The sequence below is a fragment of the Phascolarctos cinereus genome, unplaced genomic scaffold, assembly GCF_003287225.1.
Source record: "Phascolarctos cinereus isolate Bilbo 61053 unplaced genomic scaffold, phaCin_HiC Scaffold_2;HRSCAF=192, whole genome shotgun sequence".
In the NCBI taxonomy this organism is placed as follows: Eukaryota; Metazoa; Chordata; class Mammalia; order Diprotodontia; family Phascolarctidae; genus Phascolarctos; species Phascolarctos cinereus.
In genome coordinates, this window is record NW_027555625.1 from 152,306,912 (window position 1) to 152,312,638 (window position 5,727).

At 38.4% G+C, this 5,727-nt stretch overlaps 1 pseudogene; it reads left to right on the forward strand.

The window, feature by feature from the left end:
* Positions 1 to 4,936: 4,936 nt before the first annotated feature.
* On the forward strand, positions 4,937 to 5,410 carry LOC110210435 (large ribosomal subunit protein eL24 pseudogene; annotated as a pseudogene).
* The last annotated feature ends 317 nt before the right edge of the window (positions 5,411 to 5,727 follow it).

Consider the following 5,727-nt stretch of genomic DNA (forward strand, 5'->3'; position numbering starts at 1 on the left):
CCATTTATGCTTTTCTTTCTCCTTTTTCCTTTCTCCCCTTCACTAGTGTTTTGCTTTTGACCACTGCCTCCTTCAGTCCCTTCCCCCTTTTATTATCCCTTTCCCTTTTCTTCCCCTTTAGTCTTACTGCTTTCCCTCCCTTCTTTCCCCCCTCCCTTTTCTTCCCTTTTCTTTCCCTTTTCCCTCCTACTGCCTATAGGGCAAGTTAGATTTCTATACCTAACTGATTATATTATGCCCTTCTTGAGCCAATCTGATGAGAGTAAGGTTCAAACAATGCTCCCCCCTTTCCCTCTGCTGTAATAGGATTTTGTGTCTTTTCCTGTAATGTAATTTACCCTTGTCTGCCTCCTCCTTTCTCAGTACATTTTCTAAGATCAGATTGATCCACTTATTTGGATCCATTTAACCCACTTGATTAGATTTTTTTTTATCATTACATCAAAGTCAACTAATATCCACCCTCTTTATGTATACTCCTTTAACAAGGTGTAATAACAATACAGTTCTCAAGGGTTGCAAGTCTCATATTCCCTTGTAGGGGTTTAAACAGTGCCCCCCTTATTAACAACATATTGTATCCTTCTGTCCCATTTACCTTTTTAAGTCCTTCTTGAGTCCTGTACTTGAAGATCAAATTTTTTGTTGAGCTCTGGTCTTTTTATCAGGAAAGTTTGGAAGTCTCCTATTTCATTGAATATCCACCTCCTCCCTTGAAAAATGATGCTCATTTTTGCTGGGTAATTGATCCTTGGCTGCATTCCAAGCTCCTTTGCCTTACGGAATATCATGTTCCATGCCCTGTGGTCTTTTAATGTAGAAGCTGCAAGGTCCTGTGTAATCCTGACAGTGGTTTCATGATATTTAAATTCTTTTTCTGGCTGCTTGCAGCACCTTCTCTTTCATCTGGTAATTTTGGAATTTTGCTATTATATTTCTTGGCGTTGTCAATTTGGGATCTCTTTCAGGTGGTGATCGGTGGATTCTTTCTATGGTTATTTTCCCTTCTGGTTCTAGGACTTCTGGGCAGTTTTCCTTTATGATTTCCTGAAAGATACTGTCCATGCTCATTTTTTCATCATGATTTTTAGGTAATCCAATAATTTTTAAATTGTCTCTCCTGAGTCGAGAAATAGGGGACTTTCAAGCATTCTTGATGAAAAGACCAGAGCTGAATAGAAAAGTTGACTTTCAAATAGAAGACTCAAGTGAAACATGAAGAGGTAAACAGCAAAGAAAAATCATAAGAGACTTATTAAGGTTGAATTGTTTACATTCCTACATGGAAAGATGATTTTTGTAACTCATGAAACCTTTGTCAATATTAGGGTAGTTGGTGGGGAAAAATTATATGTATGTATAGATAGAGAGAGAGAGACAGAGAGAGACAGAGAGAGAGAGAGAGAGAGAGAGAGAGAGAGAGAGAGAGAGAGAGAGAGAGAGAGAGAGAGAGAGAGAGAGAGAGAGAGAAAGAGGGAACGAGAGTGAGAGCTCACAGGGTGAGTTGAAGATTAAGGGGTGATATCTGGAGAATAGAATTAAGGGGTGAGAGGATTATACTGGGAGGAGAAAGGGAGAGATAGAATGGAGTAAATTATCTCACATGAAACAGACAAGAAAAGGCTTTTACAGTGGAGGGGAAACAGGGGAAGGTGAGAGGGAATGAGTGAATCTTATTCTCATAGGATTTGGCTCAAGGAGGGAATAATATACACACTCAATTGGGTATGGAAATCTATCTTACCCTACATCAAAATGGGGAGAGGAGGGGACAAGAAAGCAGGGGGATGATAGAGGGGAGGGCAGAATGGGGGAGGGTGTAATTAGAAGCAAACACTTCTAAGGAGGGACAGTGACAAAAAAGAGAATAGAATAAATTGGGGGTAGGATACAACATGATAACTATGGAAGTGCTTTGCATGACCACACATGTATAACCTGTATTGAGTTGTTTGCCTTTTAAATAAGAGTGTGTGGGGAGGAAGGAAGAGAGAATATTTGAAAGCCAAAGTTTTGTAAACGCATGATAAAATATTGTTTTCACGTGCAAATGTTAAATAGGAAATACAGGAAATGGGGTATAGAAATCTATCCTGCCCTATAGGAAAATTGAAGGAGAAAGGGATATGAGAAGAGGGGGAGGGATAGAAGGGAGGACAGATTAGGGGAAGGGATATACAGAATGCATGTCATCTTGGGGTAGGGAGAGGGATGAGATGGGGAGAAAATTTGGAACTCAAAATCTTGCGGAAGGAATGTTGAAAACTAAAAATAAATTAATTAAAAAAAATAAAAAGAAATAAAAAGAAAAAAAAGAAAAGTTGTGTCAATCATGAGGCTGGGAAATAGGTTCATTCAAATCATGGAATCCTCCTGGAAGATGCTGGCAGATCCACTAGGGTGATCTCCTAGGCAACTATCCTTGGAAGAAATTACGAAATAATCTTCATTCTTAGGAAGATGGAAAAAAGTTAAAAACAACTACTATAGCTGACTAGTAATTATGGGGGAAGAGAAGAATTTCAAAGAGCATTTATTTGGATGGAGTAAACATATCATCACAGGAAGATCTAGCTAGAATTCTGTTTAGACAGAGAGATTGTATACTGCTCTATAGACTATTTCCACCAGCTCTTCTAGGTTAATGTACTCAATAAAGCTTCTTGAGATGCACAATTAATAATCTCAGTCTTTGTCACTTTTAATAGCAAATATCTATGGGAGATGATTGAAGGAGGTTGTAACTGGTACACTAAGATGGCTAATACCTATTCCTCTACCATGTGAGTTGGTGTCGGGTAAATAGAAAAACAGACAAATAATATTTTACTTTCTTACAGCACTGTCTTCCTTCTCAGCATCATCCAATATCATGGCAATTCATTTGCTACACTTTACCATACATTCAGTATTCTTTGCAACAGTGTCAGGTCAGGACAGGAAGATTTATGGCTAAGGTAGTTATAGAACCCATACACCAGTTTCTTTTTATCCCCCTACCCAATCTGAGACAAATGTTCTATTTGAACTTGTTGATATCGTGGTAAGAAGACTTGACTGGGATTCAAAAGACGTCGGTTCTACTATGAATTGCTTGTGTAAGAACGTGCAAGTGATTCTTTCACTGAATTTCATTTCCTAAGATTCTCCACAATCCAGCAACACCTGATCTTTTTCATCATCTTATCTTTCTAGTCTTATCTTGTTACTTATCATCCCAGTCATGTTTTTCACCTTGAACAGCTCCGTTCAGACCAGGTGAAAAGCTTTCTTCCCTGGTTGAACTAATCTCAGCTAAGGCTGAAACAGTTAGGTGACACAGTGGATACAGATTGTTGAATCTGGAGTCAGGAAGATCTATGTTCAAATCTAACCTCAGATAATAATTAGCTGTGTAACCCTGGAAAATTCACTTGGCCTTTGTCTGCCTTAGTTTCCTCATTTGTAAAATGGAAATAATAATAGAACCTACCTCCCAGGGTTATTGTGAGGATAAAGAGAGATAAAGAGAGCTAATATTTGTAAATCACTTTTCAATCATTAAAGAGCTATATAAATCATTGTTATTATCATTATCATTATTAATATTATTATTTTAGAACCCTATCCTTGGACTAAACTTAACTGCCCAGTTAACTGCGTCAGTACAAACTTGCCTAAAACTGAGCTTGGCTCAGACCATGATTCACATCCATTCACTTGGGATGTCTTGAGACATCTTGCCATTGGCTTTGCTATTGTCTCCATTCCTTACCTAGAATAGTCATTCAAAAAGCTTTTAATAAATACATATTATGTGTAATGTGACTGGGCATTATGCTAACAACTGGGTAGTCCGATCCAAACTAAAAACCATACATACCATATCCAACCCTTTTCTACCTCTAGAAACAGTAATCAAATCAATATCACCAATGCTTTTGAGAAGGGCATGACAATAGACTATGCTATGGCTTAGCTTACCATTACATTGACTCTAAACCAAAATTGATTTTTATGGTCACCACTTCAAAATATATGCAGTATCTGGCACTGTTTCATTTTTAACTACATATCCCTAGTGCCTGAGACACAACAGATATTTAATAAATGCTTTATAATTAATTAATTCCTATATATGCCCCTCCTATCCCTCTATTATTGGACCTTTGCCCCTATAGTTCCTTATGCCTGGAGTAGCAATCCTCTCTCATTAAATTTCTACCTGTTGGGGCAGAGCCAAGATGGAGGAGTAAAAGCATTGACTTGCATGAGCTCTTCCCCCAAACCCCTCCAAATACCAGGGAAAATGATGCTAAACAAATCCTAGAGCAGCAGAACCCACAAAAAGACAGAATGAAACAAATTTGCAGCCCAAGACAACCTGGATGGTTGATAGGAGAGGTCTGTTGCTCTGGGCTGGGAGAAGAACACAATTCAGCATGAAGCACAAAGGTGGGCCACAGGAAACCTTGAACAGGCCTCAGGGGACTGAATCATGGGAAGCTGTGGCAGTTTCCAGACTTCTCAGCCTGCAAAAGCCAAAGACACCTGTCCTTTGATCATACCACCTTAGAAGAACTGAAAATTTACAGTTCCCTAGAAGTATCTCTGAAAACAGCTGTACAAAATTCTGAAGCTTGGGACAGTACACCCTACACACTGGAACCAAAGCCCTGCCTTAACAAAGAGCTAAAAAGTTAAGTAATTGGCTGGGAACATGAGCAAACAGAGACATAAAAACAAAAACAAAGACAAAAAACCTCAGACTATAGAATCTTACTTTGATGACAAAGAAGATCAAAACATGCAACCAGAAGAAAAAACCCAAAGTTCCTACATCCAAAGTCTCCAAGAAAACTATGAATCAGTCCCAGGACATGGAACAGCTCAAAAAGGATTTTGAAAATAAATAAGTGCTCATCTTGTTCTCCATCTTCCTCCCCTTCCTGCAGCCATGAAGGTCGAGCTGTGCAGCTTTAGCAAGTACAAGATCTACCTGGGTCACCAGAGGCTTTATGCCTGCAGGGACTGGAAGGATTTCCAATTTTTGAATGCAAAAATTAGAGTCTGCATTTCTTTCAAAGAAGAACCCCCAGGAAATCAATTGGATTGTCCTGTATAGGAGAAAACACAAGAAGGGACAGTTAAAAGAGATTTAAAAGAAAAGAACTTGCCGGGCTGTTAAATACCAGAGGGCCATCACTGGGGCTTCTCTTGCTAATATAATGGCCAAGAGGGACCAGAAACCTGATGTTCAAAGGCCCAACAAGAACAAGCCATCAGGGCTGCCAAGGAAGCAAAAAAGGCTAAGCAAGCAACTCAGAAGATAGCTGCATCTGCTGTGAAGGCTCCTACAAAGGCTGCACCTAAACAAAAAATTGTGAAGCCTGTGAAAGTTTCTGTGCCCCAAGTTGGTGGAAAACATTAATTGTCTACTAAATTGGATTAAGTAAAATAAAATTTAAAGCAAAAGAAAGAAAGAAAGAAAGAAAGAAAGAAAGAAAGAAAGAAAGAAAGAAAAAAAGAAAAGAAAGAAAGAAAAAATACGTAAGAGAAGTTGAGGAAAAACTGGGAAGATAAATGAGAGTGATGTAAGAAAATCATTAAAAAAAAAAGAATCAATAGCTTGCTAAAGGAGACCCAAAAAATAAAATATTGAAAAAAAACACCTTTAAAAACAGACTAATCCAAATGGCAAAAGAGGTCCAAAAAGCCAATGAGGAGAAGAATGCCTGAAAAAAAACA